Source organism: Pipistrellus hanaki (assembly GCF_964339955.1).
Source record: "Pipistrellus hanaki genome assembly, chromosome: 2".
NCBI lineage: Eukaryota > Metazoa > Chordata > Mammalia > Chiroptera > Vespertilionidae > Pipistrellus > Pipistrellus hanaki.
Genome location: NC_140504.1, coordinates 16195213 through 16215049, shown reverse-complemented (window position 1 = coordinate 16215049; position 19837 = coordinate 16195213). Strand labels below are relative to the sequence as shown.

Genomic DNA, 19837 nt, shown 5'->3' with positions numbered 1-19837 from the left:
ATATGGTTAAATCACCAGAACGAATAAACGAATAGGCCATTCCTCATTTGAATCTCATTTACCAGTAACGTCAGAAGCCTCAACGTACAGTCTTTGCGAACGTGCCCTCAGTCCAAATGACCCTTCTGGCCACCCCTGGGTGGATCCGAACGCCCATTTGTCGGCCATGAGCTTAGCAATGAATAACCACTGGCAGGACCAGATCCATCTAGACTTCTCAGTAACAAATGGGTTTTTAGACACTGTGGAACACGCTTTTCCCTTTTCATATGTTTCTGGCTGGAGGTTGCCCTCACTGCTGGATTTTCACTCTAAGCCTTTTTGCTCTCAGCTTCTCTCCTGTCCAGTTCCCAAAGCGTCCCCGAGCACCTGGCACAGGGCCAGCCTCTGCTAGAATCTGAGGTCATAGTTGCCGAAACTGGTTTGGCTCAGTGGATAGAGCGTCGGTTTGCGGACTCAAGGGTCCCAGGTTCGATTCTGGTCAAGGGCATGTACCGTGGTTGCGGGCACATCCCCAGTAGGGAGTGTACAGGAGGCAGCTGATTGATGATTCTCTCTCATCAATGTTTCTAACTCTTTATCCCTCTCTCTTCCTCTCTGTAAAAAAAATTAATAAAAAATATATATATTGAAAGGTCCCAGGTTTGATTCTGGTCAAGGGCATGTACCTTGGTTGTGGGCACATCCCCAGTAGGGAGTGTACGGAGGCAGCTGATGGATGTCTCTCTCTCATCAATGTTTCTCACTGTCTATTCCTCTCTGTAAAAAAGATCAGTAAAATATATTTTTAAAAAATCTTTGTTCCTGGATGTAAAATTATTAGTTTTTCTATTCCCTAATATAAAAGGTAATATGTACTTATTTTAAATAATGTGTCAAGTGCGTTTATAGGAGTTTATTGTGCTCAGACACAAATGTGTAAAGATGTTTATGCCTGACAGCTCTGGACTAGCCATAGCGCCGCAGTCTGTACCTCCTGCCCACAGGCTTACTATTCCCATGTGCAGTGTAACCTCTTTCTACAGTTTCATGACTCCCACGTCCCCGCAAAAGCTCTTTCCTACCTGTCATTTCGTCTCTGCACTCAAGTAAAGAAAAAGTTAACTGCACAGAAGGGGCTGGCCGCCCTGGGCCTCTCTTTGGATGAAGTCATTCGTTTCTAAAGATAGTCTAAATTACAGGCTAAGCCAGAATAGTTTTCCTACCTTGCGCTGACTTTGAAGTCTGTTTATTCTTACATAGTCTGGTAGGTAGGGCTTGGAAAAAGCTGTAAATAATTTGTCAAGTTCCCTAGATACTGAGCACTTGACGTGGGCCCTGGGAGGTGTTCACTCTGTTGGATTAGACTTTGCACTTCTGGGAAAGTGCAGATTTGGCACAAAGCATCTCATTTATATGAGGCGGCCACATCAATTATTAGAAAAGGGGAGCAACCTAGATGATCCTGGGCACATGTTGGATATTTTCCTTTCCATAATGAAAGAAGAAGTCATCTCATGTAAATCTATTTTACTTATGACCAAATAACCAGGTGACCGGGGAAAACACTTACTACTTCGGAGTTATAAACAACAGGTATACACATGCTAAATATAGCACACAGGCCATTCTCCATAGGGCTGCTGTTGGCAATAGGACATACCCCCCCCCCAACACACACACACACACACACACACACACACACACACACACACACCCTGCCAGCTTGGTGCAATGGGTCTGTGTATGCACCATACTTTTTAGAAGAATCAGGTTACAAAACCAGAGGGTGTTATTTCAAAGGTTGCTCTTTTGCCCATGGCCTTGATTCCTGTGCAAGTTTAGAGCCTGTTCTCAGGCACAGGATTCTGGACAGTCTGAGTCTCAGCTTCCTGCAAACTGAAAACCGCTATTGTACACAACGGTGGTGATGAATGACATTATGAACACTAACTTAACACAGGCCAGGCCTTTGAGAAATGATAGCCATTTCTATCACTTAAAATAGTAGTTGTGAATTTAAAAATCTAGACTGTTTGAAAAAATAAACTCATGTCAAACTTCAGGTCTCTTGTAAATATAAGGATTAAAATCAAATTACAACTTTAAAAAAAATTTGCAGCCACACTTGGCAAGAGAAGAAGCAGATCGTCTTAGTTTTTTATTTTGAACAAAGAGGTAGGATGTCATGAGAAGGGAATCCATGATGTTCCTGGGAATTGATAAACAGGCACTTTAGCAACATCACTCTTAACTGGCCAGTGCACAGCCTTCTTTCGTCTAACTTTCCCCATTTACCTGACAAGGCAAAACACGAGGAGGGCAAGCCAAGCCAAGGCAAAAGCATCTACCACTTTAAGGAAGAGTATATGATGCACAGTTGCATGGAAACCACTTCCTTTAGACGCGTGTGTGAATTTTTTTTAAAACTCAGAACTGTTGCCACAGGATAAAACTTCAGTTGTCTACTTGTTTCTTTTTAAGTAACACAAGACCAGAGACCCTTCCAAGTGTAGCTTCCTTTTTTTTTTTTTTTCTTCAGCTTTTTAACTTTCACCTCCCTGAAAAGGGCAAAAAAAATATGTGTCTCCCAACTCTATCAGAACAAACAGGCCCGGAACTCCAGGAGAGAAAAGAAAGATAATGTGTTGCTAAGTACAATTTAGTAACAAACGCTCCGACCCGCAGGAACCGTGACGTCACCCACGGAAAGAGGAACATTTATGCCTGTGAGATTCTCTTCCAACCAGAGGAACAAAGCCAAATAAGGCAGGAGGCGAGGAGAGCTGGCTCCGAGGAAGCATCCTCAGCATGCAGTTCTGCGGGGCGGTCATCACGTTAGCTAAATACAGTCACGTCCCAAGCCACGTGCTCTTGCGACGCTCCCCTGTTAACACAATAAGTGGCAGGACTCTCAGGACAGAAAACCTGCTGCTCTCTTATGCTAACAGACACGCCGCTTGGTTCATATGCCTACGAAAAGCAGCAGGTGGGGGAATGGCTTTCTGTTTTAAAAGCCTTTTCTCCTATTCACGCATTGCAGGCTTCCATGCATTTGTTTTCTCACACTTTGCACTAAGCCTATAAGGGGAATCCTCATTCCCACATATTTACACGACAGGATAAAATGCATCGCTTCAAGTCATCTGTACCCTCCACACTTCTCAGTACCAGTAGCATATGGTCTCCTATTTGGATGTTGTTGGGAGCCCTTAAAAGTGAGCTTCTGGCTCCCACCATGCCATATCGGCCTGCCTTGGGTAAGTTAGGATCCTCTTCTTCTCAACCCAGCTCACCACCATCCTTCTAGCACACGCATCCAAGACCACAGTAGTTTTTTTTTTTGTTTAATTAATTAATTATTATTTAAAAAATATATATTTTATTGATTTTTTACAGAGAAGAAGGGAGAGGGACAGAGTTAGAAACATTGATGAGAGAGAAATATTGTTCAGCTGCCTCCTGCACACCCCCTCCTGGGGATGTGCCCACAATCAAGGTACATGCCCTTGACCAGAATCGAACCTGGGACCCTTGAGTCCACAGGCCAATTCTCGACCCACTGAGCCAAACCGGTTTCGGCATCTGTTTTTTTTTTTTTTTTTCTTTCAGCTTTTAACCAAACCAGAAACAGAAGCCATACTAGTTGTCATTAACTTTTTTTCACTTCTATACATTATCTTTAATAATAAAAGCATAATATGCTAATTAGCCCAGAGGTCCTTCCAGACAACCTTCTGGATGAAGCCGAGGCTGTGAGGGAAGCCCAGATCCCGGGTGCCAGAAGGAAGCTGGTGCCGGCAGCTGGGGAGAACGAAGGCCTACTCTTGCATGAATTTCATGCATCGGGCCTCTAGTTTCTTTTATATTTTTTTTTAAAGAATCTTAAATTTTATTTTCCAATCACAGTTACATCCAATGTTATGCTGTATTAGCTTCAGGTATACAGCATAGTGATTAGACAATCATGTACTTTACAAAGTGTTCTCCTGATATTTCCTGTACCCACCTGGCAACATGCCTCGTTATTACCATATTATTGACTTTATTTCCTATGCTGCATTTTTGCATCCCTGTGACTAGTCTGTAACTATCAACTTGCACCTTTAATCCCTTTACCTTTTTGTCTTTAACTTAAGTATAGGGGGAAGTCATATGTTCTTGTGACATGTTGACACTGTTTACTCAGTAATAATAATAATAATCCTATATAATAAAGAGGTAATATGCAAATTGACCATCACTTCAACACACAAGATGGCCACCCCCTTGTGGACACAAGATGGCCACCACAAGATGGCCAGCAGGGGAGGGCAGTTGTGGGTGATCATGCCAGCAGGGAAGGCAGTTGGGTGGGACCAGGCCTGCAAGGGAGGGCAGTTGGGGATGACCAACCCTGTAGGGGAGGGCAGTTGGGGGCAACCAGGTCTGTAGGGGAAGACAGTTGGGAGTGACCAGGCTTGCAGGGAAGGGCAGTTGGGGGCGACCAGGCCAGCAAGGGAGGGTAGTTAAGGACAATTGGGCTGGCAGGGGATTAGTTAGGCATCGATCTGGATGGTGGGGAGTGGTTAGGGAGAGATAAGGTTGATCGGCAGGTGAGCAGTTGGAAACTAGCAGTCCTGGATTGTGAGATGGATGTTCGGCTGCCTGTTTAACTCTAATACCATGGGGCAGCCAAACATCCCTTGAGGGGTTCCAGATTGGAGAGGGTGCAGGCTGGGCTGAGGGACCCACCCACCCCATACACAAATTTTGTGCACCAGGCCTCTAGTAATAATAATAATAATAATAATAATAATAATAATAATAATAAAGAATAGGTCTTTTTCTGTCTGCTATTTATATTCCTCTGTAAATCACACTCATTCTACCAACCTCCCCTCCCCCCCCAAAAAAAAGCTGTGTCCAAAAAACTCTAGGATTAAGAAGATAATAATTGGGTCATTTAGATCTGTTGGAATAATAAACATAAATCAGAGAAAAATGATAATTACTCTGGAAAATGCAAAGAAACTACTACCTTAAAGTGGTTGTTCTAAGGATCTCTATTGTCATTGGCACTGAGACAAGGGACCATCAACTGTCTCTGGAGACTGGAAAATCACTTTTTCCCTAGTCTTTTCTGCTTTATGTCTATGCAAAAAATGAAAGTGCCTGACCACCTCATTAACGACATCGGTGTACCTATGGCCATAATCAGGGTCAATTATTCCATAGTAAAATAGCTAACAAAATGTAAGTTCGCACCTGCAAATAATATATGAGCCCTTTTTCACTTTTATCAAAGCTGCAGCTATTATGGAAAAGGCGAGAAAATGTAGTGAACCTTTGAAGGTAAACACAGCTTATCTGAAACTTCTCTAAATATAATTATGTATCTTCCAGGAAAGCTTTTGACTTATGTAGTAGTTTCTGCTTCTCTTCACACAACGGTTCTCCCTGGCCTGTGTAAAACACAGATAAGGAATGGTTCATTCAATGCATTCCTCTCCCAATCCACACATGTGCATGTCCCTGCAAATATCTGCTCACAATGCACAACACCTTTTCTTGGCCTACAACCTGGGCAACCTGGTCCTTTGTTATCTCCTTAGCATCATCTCCCACTACCCTCTGATGCTTCGACCCCTCCTTTCTACTTCTCAGATATGCCAGGCTCACTTCCTATCTCTCTCTCTCTCTCTCTCTCTCTCTCTCTCTCTCTCTCTCTCTCTCTCTCTTTTAAATATAAATTTTATTGACTTTTTACAGAGAGAAAGGGAGAGGGATAGATAGTTAGAAACATCGATGAGAGAGAAACATGGATAAGCTGCCTCTTGCACACCTCCTACTGGGGATGTGCCTGCAACCAAGGTACATGCCCCTGATCAGAATCGAACCTGGGACTCCTCAGTCCACAGGCCGACGCTCTATCCACTGAGACAAACTAGTTAGGGCCCCATTTTTCTTTTGAGTTACTCTTCCCAGAGTGCACTGGGTGACACTCCCAAGCGTTTCAACAGTCAGGGTTTCGTGTAGCTATTATCCTTTTGAGACACACCTGAGAAAGTTAGCTAGATGAAGAAGTTTCCCTCCTCTTTTTCTATTCCTCTTAGTTTGCTGAATTTTCTTCATGCTGCTATTGTCATCTCACATTTCCTTTTTAAACATTTACTTGTTTACTGATTTCCTTCTTGTCTCTCCCCACTAGGACTGAAGTTCGGCTCCTTGAGGACAGAACTGGGTCCTGCCCATCAATGAATCACCAGGGTTTCCACCAGTGCTAATGGCATAATGTGTGATACAAAAATCCATGAACAAAGGAATCTCAGAATGAACATGGAGCCTTCTCACAAGAATGAAAATCCTCTTCTGACACAACCGACTTCCTGAGAAGAACCGCAAAGTCAAGGCCATAGAATACTTCCTATGGTGCGACCATAAAATAGAGGAAAGGGTGGCTCGGTGGTAATTTCATGTATGAAAAGGTTTTCCCCGTTCTTTGAGATTTTTCTGAAAATGTATTATCCCAAGTCTTGTTTGCCTACTGAAAAGGTTGAACCTTCAATGTCAAAGCTGCCTTTCCCAGGAGCCTGATGCCATCGCTGCCCTGGAAGTGTAACTTTCAATTATTGTGAGGTCTCAGAAGACATCCCCCACCCCCATATTTTTCATATTGTGACATCCACTTCTCTTAATATTTTTCCTTCTAGAGTGTGAGACTCACCCTGTAATCTATGGAGTCACCCTGTAATCTTGGAGTCTTTGCAGTATCTAAACCACAGTTTGGCCTGCCTTACTTCACAATGAATAATAATAACATGATAAAGGTCCAGCCGAGATCAGTTCTGTGACCATTATCAAGCTACATTTCACTCTCTGAGCATTTTTTCCTTTAAAATTTATCTTTCAATTACAGTTGACATTCAATGCTATTTTGTATTTGTTTCAGGTGGATAGCATAATCGTTAGACAATTGTACAATTTACAAAGTGTTCCCCCCAATAAGTCTAGTTGACACCATGCATAGTTATTATAATAGTATTGACCATATTCCCCAGGCTTTACTTTATTAAACTTTTTTATAAAAAATCTGTAAAATAAAAATAATAATATTTGTTTCATAGGGTTGGTGAGGGTATTAAATTAGTTAATCATGGGAAGCACCTGATAGAAAATGATACCAAAAACTAGTACTACAAAATGAGGTGCAATGATACTGAAAAACTGATACTAAGAAATGTAATAGAAAAGCTATTATTAACATGGTCATGATCATCATCATCATCATCATCATCATCATCATCATCTTTATTATTTAGAGCCCAGTACTCTCAAGAACCAAGTCATGGTTATAACCTTAAACTGAATATATTGGCACAAAAGAAACTGTTCCCCTAGAGTAGCTTTATAATCCATTTCTAGGCCAAAAATAGAATCAGGAAATAATTGCAAAACTCTATGTGAGCTATATGCTCAGCTATGAGGCCAGCAGAGGCAGATGGCTGATCAGGAAAGGATTCTGAAAGGAGGTCGCTCTTCCATCTGGCTTGAGGAAAGCAGTGAACCCTAACGGGCATAGAAGGGTGGACACATGTGTTTCTGGGTGGCGAGGGCAGGGGCAGTCAAGTGCAAAGGCAGGGGGCAGCGACCCTGAGCATTTTTAAGAGACATTGCAGCAGCCACTGTGAACTCATCTCTTCTTAGCTCAGGGGGAAGAGCCCACACAGAGAAAAGGGGAACTTCTCGTTCTATTCGTTGACTCTGGGGACCACGTTTTGGTTTCAGTTCCTTTCACTCAGTGTTAGCAGAAGTATCCCCACCTGTCAATTGCATGGCAGTTTAGAGCTCTGCCATGATTATGGCCTCCTCCAGATGACCCTGGGACATGGTTGTCATTTTTTTATTATGCCGATTTTTCTTATACATGAGGCTCAGAAATGTTGAGACCTTTTTCTTAATCATAATTCATTTGAGTACCTCCTATGTTCCATGTATTCTTCTAGGTACTGGGGATGTGTCGGAAGCCAATCATTGTTTCACTAGTATAGAAGTGTGGATGGGGAATCTGGAAAGCTAGTCAAGCTTAATTGCTCTGAAATGTCAGGGCTAATCACTCATTGCTTGATTGAGACATTGGTAGTTGAGGTAGCCTCCACCTGTTAGTATTAAGATTGGTTGTTATTGGAATTTCCTGCCTGAGGGATATGGGTGTATCCCATTATCTTAATAAAATGGATGGCAAAGTGTAGTAGTCCTCTCTTGGGCTTCCACCTGGCCTCCATTTCCCAAATTAATGCTTTTCTAGTCTCTTTTCATTTGTGTGCGGCCTTCTCCAGAACCCGAACCCTGAACCACTTGGGATGTGAAAGAGGGCTTTCCACAGGGATGTAACATGAACTGGACAGACCAAATCCCTACCCTCTTCAAATTTATGTTCTAGTGGGAGAAACAGAAAATAAATGATTAAAGAAAGAAATAAAGATGAAAAAATTTAAATGTTTTTATTAATTTTTTTTTTTTTTTTTTGAGAGAGGAAAGGATAGGGATAGAGAGAGAATATCAATTGGCTGCCCATGGCATGGCCCCTACTGGGGATCCAACCTGAAACACAGGCATGTGCCCTGACCAGGAATCGAACCCGTGACCTTTTTTTGGTTCATGGGTTGATGCCCAACTACTGAGCCACACTGTCCAGGAAAATATGGAACTTTTACGTTGTATTAAGTGCTATTAAAAAAATAAAAATGGGGCAAAAGGACAGAGAGTGACTGGGTTAGGGACATTACACTACAGTATGTAGTTGGTCATGGAAGATATCCATTTGTAAGAACATATGAGCAGAGATCTGAACAAAGAAGAATTGTGTTGCAGTAATATGTGTGGGAAGAGCATGCCAAGAAAGAGGAAAGAGCATGCGCACAGTCCCTGAATCAGAAATGAAGTTGTGATAGCCTAGGGGCAAAATGAGAAGAGGAGCCAGAGCTTAGTGAATAAAGGGAGGAGAGGTAGGATATCAAAGAGGAGGTGTGGGTGGAGGCCAAACATATAACCTATAGTGAGGAATTTGGATTTTATCCCAATTCAAATAGGATGTCGTTGAAGAACTTTGAGAAGAGAGCCACATGATTTGACTTATATTTCAAAAGGTCATGCTGGCAAAGATGCAAGAGTAGAAAAAAGAGGAACTTCTTAGGAGGCTACAACCAGAACAAAGAGGAAAGTATCCATCTGTGCTCCAGATGGTGGTCAGTCTTGGGATATAGTTTGGAAAAATATATTGACAAACTGATAAGTAAGATGTAGGTGAGAGAAAGAAAGGAATCAATGGTGCTTTTGACCTAGATAACTGGCTGTAAGATGATGCCAATTACCAAAAACATTGGGGATGGAGGAGAGCAAGAAAGACAATGAGGAATTATATTGTGGACATGTTGACTTTGAGATGCTTATTGATATCTGAATGAAGAAATGTAATGATCCCTTTGAGGCATGAATCCAAAAATTGGCAGAAAGTTAAGGAAATAGGGATTTCTTTTTTTTTTTTAAATTAAAATTATGGGACTAGATATCTGGGGGAAAGAGGAGAAATTGGCAGAAAGTTAAGAAAATAGGGATTTTTTAAAATTTAAAGTTATGGCACTAGATATCTGGAGGAAGAAGAGGTATCTAAGATCCACAGACAGAATGGAAATTGAAAATGAATCTTTTGACATGGACCCACTTTCTCTTGCTACCACAAATATTGATATATGTTCAGAATTGTAAGTATCAGAGTAGAATATGGGGGAGTATCAGGGGAAGGAACATTCTAGAATCACCCACAGGTTCTTTCTTTCCTTATCTAATTGTGTGATGTATATTCACACTTAACTTCAAGAAGATAACCTCCAGAATAATAAATTTGTAAAGTTGACCAAGTACCACAGATATCTGAAATGATCAGTTTTAGGAATATCCAAGAAGGTAATTGATTTCACACTAAATGTAGGTTGAATAGAATTGAAATATAAAGATAGAAATTTATCCAATAACTCAGTTATTTTTTAATTATATCACAACAGTTGAATTAGGACATATGAAGTTTGTTTAATAAAAAACGGTTGGAGCAAGACTTAATCTCCATGGTTTAGGGGGAAAAATGATTAAAGTAAACCAATTCAAAAAATGAAATTAAATCAATAAGAATGTCAAGGGGGTGGGGGGGAGGAAGTGTCCTAAAACTGCAAAGAAGCTGAAACAAATGACACCAACTGTATTTCAAATGAATACTATGATAAGCCTGAACAAAAGAAAGAACAGGATGGGAGGGTGAGAAGGAGGAAGGGAGTAAGATAGGGAAGTAGGGAGGGAGAAAAAGGGGGGGGGGGGGAGGAGGAAAGAAGGAAGGGAGCTAGAGAGGAAAGGAACATGATAGGGAAGAAGGGAGGGAAATGGGAGGAAGAGAGGAAGGGAATCAGATAGGGAAGACAGGAGGGGGCTGAGCAAAGGAGTAAGCATGATGGTGTCGTCAGGATCCAGGACTCTCCCTGTGGAAAAGGGAGCAGGCTGGGGCAAACAAAACCCTGTGGGGGCAGATTGGAATTTGAGGTATCAGATGAACTTATCATGTCCAAAATATATGTAAATGTACAAGTGTTTTTATGTACAGATGCACGTGCATTTGTATGTTTGTGTCTCTAGCTGTGTGTAAGCATGCATATATTTCTGTGAAAGGGTCAAGAAGCAAAAGGACTCCAGGGGCAAAGAGTATCCTGACACCCAGATCTCAGCCTCCAACACCATCCCCCACTCAAGGAAATGAGAAATGAGTGATTCCAGGGGTGGACTAGGATAAGCACCAGGTCAGCTTAGGACATTGCTTTATGCTACACGAAGTAACAAAGTGTTTCTTAGATGAGGGGCCAGGCCACAGAATAGAAGCCAGAATGAAGAAGCCCCATATGTCAATTGGGGACACTGCACACCAAAATAAGGAAGGCAGTAATGAACTATAAGCCACTGAAAATATAGAAATTCAGTAATGTGCAGATACAGGCATGAATAATTCAAGAAAGGGGAAAGCAGGTAGTTCTTTTTGCTCATAGTAGAAGGGAAAATAATGACACAAATGTGCGGGGAGTCCTGGAGTTAAAATATTGTTTTGTAACTGTGATAGGAAAGATTGCATCAGTTGAGAGCATCAATTAATACTAAACCCAAGTGGAAGTTTCTTATGAGGAGCCATCTTTATAAAATGGAGAAATCAGGCACCACCTTGACTAGGCAACCAAAATGGACATCACCAATCAGTGTGGCTCAGTGGTTGAGCATTGACCTAGTCAGGGCATATGCACAGGTTGCATCCTCGATCCCCTTTGTGGGGTGTGCAGGAAGCAACCAATCAATCTATGGTTCTCTCTCATTATTGATGTTTTTCTCTCTCTCTCCCTCACCCTTCTGTTCTGAAATCAAGTTAAGAAGTTAAGAAAACAAATGAAATGAACATCATTGATGTGGAAGACATGAACATTATGTGCTTAAGATGTGACAGCCTGAGAGAAAACTCCATGGCCTGTGCAGTATCCTAGCAGAAAAGGCATAATCACCATCTAATCACCAGGAAACATCAGACAAAGGCAAAATGAGAAGCATTCTGTGAAAAGGAAAAAGGAGTTGGTGAATAGACGGTACTCATTAAAATGTTCCCTTTTTTAAAAGTCAAAGGCATTATGTGGAAATGATCCAGATGAAAGGAGGCTCAAGAGACACTACAGCTAAATGTGATCCTTAGCTCTTAGACTGGTTCCTTTCTGGAGGAGAAAACTCCAGGAAAGTGAATAGCAGAACGAGAAGATGGACAAATGAGAGAAAAGCATCTTATCCATGAGAATGTGAGAAGTAAACAATTGTCTGTAAGCACTGTGTAAGACATTACCTATATTTTTTTTATTAGTGAGACACTGAGATAAAAGCCAGTGTTGTTTATAACTTACCCCCAAGTGGTCCAGAAAAGAAATTATGGAGATGAAAGTTAGAATGAGAGAAAATTATAAAGTAAATGGGGCAAAATATTAAGATGAGGCAAATCTTAGTAATGGCATATGGGAGTTCATTCTACTATTTTCATTTTACAACCTTTTTTGAGCTTAAAATTATTTCTAAATTTAAAAAATCCAGTGCTATCAGATACATGTTTTATTTTACTCAGAAAAAGCCTAATTTCATGGAAAATGTTCTGGCCTCTACTCTCACTCAGATCTGTTCACCATCATAGAAAAAGAATAAAAGTATCTGCTTAAATTATTTTTCTTATGAAAAGTGAAAATAAATTTAACTAAGGCATATGTAACAAAAAAATCTACTGGTTATCTTTTCTTTTCAGAATGAAAACAGGGTAGTGATTTTTTTTAAAGATCCTATTACTATTTATATAGTTTCTAAATAGGAAGAATCTTGAGAATGTGATAATTAATTCATTTAAAACACACGTAAGTTTACGATGAATTTATCTATAAAATAGAAAAATAATGAGATGTGACATTTTGGGCTAACTTAATTTCTGATCTACTTTCTGTAGTTCCTATATTAATAAATGGCTTTAATGCCACAGTTTAAAATTTGGATTAAAAATACAAATTCAGTCTTTTCCTCAATAATACTGAAAAAATTAAAACCTATTTCCTGTACATGTAAAGAATGATGAAAATATAAAGCTAGAAGGAATTTGGAAAACATAAAATCTAAGTACCCAGTTTTAGTTTATGTAAAATAATAACAATATCAATGATGTCAGGTAAGTGGTAGAAATATAATAATAATGCTCAAACAACAAATAATTTACATTTTGAAGATTTAAAAATATATATATTTTTATTTTTAAGTACAGATGTATAAACTGATTGCACCTAGTATAACTTTTAAGTGGAAATATGAAGAAATGTTAAAATAGCTGCATCTGTCTTTTATAATGGTAGAAGTTATTTCTTGTATGGAGTTGAGATACATATTCTATGTTACAGAGCACGTGTACTGCCATGGTGCACATTTTTGTGAAAACAATAATTCTCCATGTATTTAACATATGCTTTTATTAATATAATAAATATGAATATGCTACACGTACCACTTATTTAGAAGTCTCATCAATTAAAAATCATTCAACAAATGTAGGCAGACCCACATTAATTTATAAAGGAAGGAAAACTCACAGTATCTAGATTGAAAGCATTTTTGTTTCTGAATTCCATTCCTCTTAGCCTTCACCACACCACAATCTTTCTGTCAGGCCACAAACGCTCTTGTCTTTATTTTTGTAAATAAGAAAATGACCAATAGAAGGTTAAAAATAAACAAACAAATGAACAAATGCTTCAGTCTTTCAAAAGTTCACTTGGAAGTACCCTCCAGCGAAACAAGTAGCATTGCTGTCTCAAAGTGAGTTATTATTTGAAAGGTAATATATCTGCTGGGGTGGGAGAGAGCCCAAGACAAGCAGCTTTGACAGGTAGGAAGTTCAGACCATGAAGGAAGGAGACACCTCTCCATGGTAGACTGTCTGGATCAACCCTGGTTATCAATAGTTTGACACATTCCCAGCAAGATCACCCACCTGCCAGCCATGCCTTACTAACACAGATGTAACAGTTTTATGAGGCTGTACAGCAGTCATTCAGTTTCAACTTTCATCAGACTCCATGAAAATTGGTGTCTTAGAGTGTCACATGAATGTAATCTTAACAAAACATGGTAAAATACGCATCGATAGTTCAAAAGTCAGCATCAATATTTACAATAGTATATCTCATTTCACTTTAAACATTTGGATTGGGGGACAGGCTCGAAATGCTTTTTCTTACAACATCGTGAAATGTTGAAATCAAAAGCACATGCAACGTGTCCGTTGTTCTCCTCACAGTGACCAAAAGGTCGCTTTCAACAATCTTTATGTCTCGTGTTAACGCAGCCAGAGAAGCACTAATTTTTCTGTCAATACAATTTTTGTGAAGGCAGAACAAATTCTGAACTTATTTTCTGTAACCTGGGACTGGGCTATTCATTCAGAAACTTTAATCATTCTCAACAGCATCAACACATCTGTCTTCCAGCAGGGTGGCATTTTCTTTACTGCTTTGCCCTTTATTTGCTGCTCTTAATTACAGTGGTGATCAATTGAGACTGTAATCTCCTTGGGCTATGTTTTCTCTTGGCTGTTATCAGTTACTCAGTGTAATACCACACTCCGTGTAAAACATCCACAAAAAAAAAAATTATCTCATACATAAAGTTCTGGACATTTATAATACTCCCATTATTTTTTTAAAGGAGGGCATTAAAAATGGTATCGTAAATAACAGAATCAGGGCCTGATGGAATTAGTTGTGTTTGATTAGTGGGTAAGTCATAAGACGCGAATGCCCAATTTTTATGGGTTTCCCACAACTACCAACTTTAATTTAAAAATGTCCATCTAGTTCAGTATGTCAAACTCGAGTCCAAAGTTCATTTCCTGAATTTATAATATTAACAGTCTGCTTTCCTTCTCCCTATGATCTCTTGTGATAGCACCTTGTGTCAAAAACAACAACAACAAAGCATTTTCCAGGTCATGTAACAGAACCAGTCTGAGAGTACTATTTTGCAAAACTAATAAAAATTAAATCCATTATTTGATGGAACAATGCAAAATTACTTTTTAAAAAAACAAAAACAAAACAAAGAGATTATGCTAATTAAGAAAATAAAAGAACACTGAACAAATTGAGTAAACATTCAAATTCTTTTACTTGGGTTGTGTAGCTTTTACCAAATCTCACAGAGCAAACAGTTGTGTGTGTCAGCTTCTCAAAACGAGTAGCTAGCGGCATACTCGCATATGTCTAAACAGAATTCTTCACTGCTGCATTTTTAAAAAAACGTATTAAACACTATAAGGATTATACCAACTATAAGAAGCCAACTGTTTTTAAAAAGAAGATTTAAAATTGCTAAATAATGAACATAACTGTGTGGAATAGTTAACATGCATAAGCATTGCTCTAGATTGGCACAATCGAGAACAATTTTCTGCTGGATTTAGATCATTTTAACATTTCACTAATGAGATCAGTTTTTGCTTAATTGGGTCTCCAATGATGGGTCCAGATAGTCTTACTTTGTTTTTGTTCTTGCTCAATTTTTAAGCATTAGAATTATTAATTTTGTTAAGAAAAAGATGAATTTCTAAAGTTGGATTTACTTGTCTTATTTAGATTCTAAAATCATGCTACCTATACTACAAATTGCTCTTTCTATACTATTTAAATATCATCATAATGTGATGACAGGAAAAATAATACCAAAATGTCACATTGTAAATAATACAATCTATTTTGGCAGTGGGTAAAAACAAATGCAAGGATGTATTTACCCGGTTGAAGTCCAACTAGTGCAAACTGTACAAAAGGATATATGTGGGAGAATTTACAAACGTTAAGAACAAACTGGAGCTAGGAGAAGGAAAAGTCCTCAAATTTATTATGAATCCAAAAGTTCTCTCAGCATTAAATTGTGTGTAAAATGATGGGAAAAGGAGTGTGTTTCACTTTGCTGTTAAAATAACTTGAGATCAAATGAGAACTTTAAAAACCTCCAGCTTTTTAAAAGGTTGTATGTGAAGTTGAAAATGTGGCAAATTTTCTAAAGGTTTTCATTTAATGTATTGACTGCTCCATAGACAGAGTTATTCGATTTATCTAATCTATTCTGTAATCCAGGCAGCATACAAACCGTTGTACTATGAAGAATAGTCCAAATAATAAAATAAAAAAATAGCAAGGAACAAGTTTTTTCTTACCTCTGTCTGATTTACAGTTGCTTGTTAAGCTGCTTAAATACTTGAGTTCATCTACCAACTCCTCAAAACGCTCCGTTCTCTCCTCTGCTGTCTTCACGAGGTATTTTTCCCCCTCTGCAGAAGGACAGTCTACCCAAAGAGGAAGTGGTGAAACACCGGAGCCATTATGCTTCTTAACTGGTATGGAAATGAAAAATTACTCACAGAGCTTACACTTGGAACCACAGTAACCCGCTAGCATTTGTGTGGATATACGTGTATAACTAATGTACACACATTTATAACTGTAAGCGGATTTTAGAAAAGTTATTGAAGTCTTTACTTTATCAAGTAGTGATCATTTACATAAGGAATAGAAAACCAGAAAATGCTGCTCTCTGCGCAAGCTGTCAAGCTGATACACGAGGAGTGAAATTGCTCTTAGAAGGCTAATTAGTTTAAAGTCTTGGGAATATGGCCTACATGCTAAACTGACTACAGACATTTTGTAAAAAGGAGGGGGAAAAATGGCTTTAGTAAACGGGCATTTTCCTGGAATCTGGGTAGTGGTTTGTTACCTACAAGTCTTAAACTTCCTTTCTCATGAGTAGCTGCCTGTTACATACAGATAAAGCATTGCAAAACCGAAACTGTTGCTTATCCAAGTCTCTCTCAACTTCAGCCACAAGAACAAAAAACAGGTGCATCTCCTGAAACGCTGAACATTTATCTGGTTAGGTTTCTAACAGGTTGGGACATTAAAAGAACTTTTATGGGACAGTAGGGACAGTGGTCAAAAAAGGGCCTACAATAGTTGATCAAAGCAAAGGCTATTGCCAACTTCAGAAAAAGGAAAGTATAACAAAAGCAAATGGGTAGCTGCAAATTGTATGTCCCTTTCCATCTCCCTTGCTCGTTGGGAAAGAGGAAGAAGGCAGATTGCAAGAAAAACTTTATAGTTATGCAAACTTCCACACATTGTAAGAACCCCCTTCTGGACTTTAGAAACGATCTGACTATGCCACTCTCTGCCTTTTTACTTAACCCTATTTTCAAAGGGGCAATAAACTGTAATTAGGGATGATTCAAAATAGAACCATTTCCCCTTCGCCGCCTAAACTCATACTTAATGTGAATTTGCAGGAAGTAAAAATAAATGAACAAACAATATTAAGAAAGCCGTCCCTTCACACAAAACAAAGCAAAAAAAAGTCCCAACAAAAAAATCCACCAGCATGCCATCAATATAACATTTGATTTGAATTCATTGGGAGATACGTATAGGAAAATCCTTGAAGAAAAAGTTATTAATGTGAACAATGTTGTTTATATTTTATGTATTTTGAGAAAAGTTTAATATCCTTGGGTTTTAATATTATTGGAAGTACAGCGCTCAATATCTTGGGTTTTAATGGGCCACTCAGGATTTGTGTCCCTTCTACCCAGCTGGTGGATATGCATCTGCTTCTCTAAATGATCCCTTCCAGGCTAGTGAATCTGCTCTAGGTTCCTACATCTCAAAAAATGCTCCTCTGAGTGACCTGCCTATTTACTTCCCTTTTTGAGAAAGTTGTCAACATTGACTTCCTTCAAGTCCTCATTGTGTGTGTGTGTGTGTGTGTCTGTGTGTGTGTGTGTGTTTTAGAGTACATACAAAACAAAATTTATGTTTTTTGTACCATTTTATTTTTTATTGATTTCAGAGAGGAAGGGAGAGGGAGGGAGAAATAGAAACATCATTGATGGGAGAGAATCATTGATCAGTTGTCTCCTGCACACCCCCTACTAAGAATGGAGCGGACAATCCAGGCATGTGTCCTTGACTGGAATCAAACCTGGGACAATTCAGACTGCAGGCCGATGCTCTATCCACTGAGCAAAACTGGCTAGAGCTTATTTATTTATTTATTTATTTACCATTTTAAAGTGTGTTGTTCAGAGGTATTAAGTAGGGGCACAATTTTGTTCAACACTCACCACCATCCATTCCCTAAAAACAGTGTTCGATTAAAATAAAGTAAGTATATTTATTATTTTAGCTACAATTTTTTCCCCTAAGACCTATTTCATGATCACTTTGAAGACTACTGAAATAGCAATATTTTGGTTGCTATCTATATAGCTCAGTGGTGAGAGTACTTCTGTTTCATGGATTTATTTTTTAACTTATTAAAGAAATGGCTTTACTATATAAGCATTCAGATCATTTTTCTGTTTTGATTTTATGCAGTTGAAGAATTGAAGAGGAAAGCATTGTCTGATTGTTCTCAAATACTTTTGATCCTCAATTCCTCACCTGTCAAAAGGGGATGCATATACCAATTTTATTAGGCTTCTGTGAGGATTAATTAGATATTATAGGTAAAAAGCCCAGCAGAACAAGTTTCCTGATAAGTACAATGCTGATACTTCCTGAATTTGGAGAGTACACAATTGGGCTAAAAATTATTTTTATTTATTTATTTATTTATTTATTTATTTATTTGAAAACATTACATTTCTTGTGTTTGTTAAGGAAAATGAATCAAAAGAACCAAAAACAGAGAAATTTGTAGAAAGTCATCCATTCATTCATCCACTCAATATTTATTAGCTGCTACATGTAAGGAATTATACCAGGATCTGGGAATGCCAAAAGAATGATAGGACTGTGCAGATTATTCCCTGTCTGTCTCTCCCTTCCCTGCTCTGGTCTTTTGCCTAGAAACTGATCTCTGCACACCACATCCCAGCCTCCCTTGCACCTCTTCCTTCTGATTAGCATTAGCCAATAGATGATCAACACGAGATAGAGGAGACAGAGCTGGAGTGTGTATTTGCATCTCCTTCATCCTGTCAGGCCATGTTTGGGAAGTGGCTGCATTCTTCTCTTTAGAGCCACCTCATTCCGGCTGTTCTTCTTCCTCAGCTGTAGCTCTGACCAAGTTCAATAACATGGTTCCTCCCTGCCTTTCAGGTCTAGGAGTGGTGACAGCTTTTACCATTGCCAACCTTTGAGTTCTTTACCAAACCTGGTCGACTCCCAATCATGTCAATACCTCTCAACAACCCTTCATTCAATTTTCTGAAATGGTTCCTTTTCAATGCACCAGCTCAGGCCGGCCTTACTCTTCACATCTACATTCATACTGTTATGCAATCAAATTATGCTTATTACTTGGAAAGTGGCCTATCTGAAGGTGTACAGGTTCACAGGAAACACACAGTGGAAAGTCACAGAAGATGTCTTAGGCAGTGGGGAATCAAATAACACAGTTCAGAGAAAGTGGTAATGAACAGAGACTCGAAGGATGAGTAGGACTTCATTGGGTAGTTAGAAGGGGGAGGAATTGGAAGATGCATGGAAGTGAGAGAAAAAGCATTCTTTTCGCGAAGGGTGATAAAGGAGGGGTGAAGGAGCAGAAAAGCCAGAGAGGATGGCAAAGGGCATAGTAAGAAATGGTGTCTTGAAGTATGTCCCCGGAAAAAGTAAAACAAACAAACAGCTGAAACTGGTTTGGCTCAGTGGATAGAGCATAGGCCTGCGGACTGAAAGGTCCCGGGTTTGATTCCGATCAAGGGCATGTATTACCTTGGTTGCTGGCATGTCCCCAGTAGGGGGTGTGCAAGAGGCAGCTGATTGATGTTTCTCTGTCGTCGATGTTTCTAACTCTCTATCCTTCTCTCTTCCTCTCTGTAAAAAATCAATCAAATATATTAAAACAACAACAAACAACAACAACAACAATAACAAAACACACACACACACACACACACACACACAAAACAACAATTAGGTGAGCAATCAGGTCTTTTGGGCATCTGTTCTGTTTCTCTTAGTACCAAGTTTCATGATTTTTCTTTGAGAAATAAACCAAGCCCATCCTTGGTATCATCCCATTTATGGTGAGTGGTATTGATTTTTTTCATATTCTAATGTTGGTGTAAGCATGTGACCAATGTCTGGTCAATACATTTAATTCTTTCCCTTTGCTACAATGATCAGTTCAAAGAGGGTCATATGATTCAAGCCAGCCAATGAGACTGATGTCTGGAAATTTTAAGCTCTGCTTTTGCTGGGTTTAGCAATCTGCAAGACTGAATTTT

The 19837-nt window shown here is 39.1% G+C and overlaps 2 protein-coding genes across 2 annotated transcripts in view; both read right to left on the bottom strand.

Moving 5' to 3' along the window:
- The window catches only part of MBNL1 (muscleblind like splicing regulator 1), a 192261-nt gene extending 176373 nt beyond the window's left edge, over window positions 1-15888 (bottom strand). Inside the window, exon 1 of the mRNA XM_084873873.1 lies at window positions 15773-15888. The gene's annotated coding sequence lies outside the window, so the exon portion shown is untranslated. The remainder of the gene's footprint in view (window positions 1-15772) is intronic.
- The window catches only part of SUCNR1 (succinate receptor 1), a 608141-nt gene that overhangs the window by 353641 nt on the left and 234663 nt on the right, over window positions 1-19837 (bottom strand). The window lies entirely within an intron of this gene.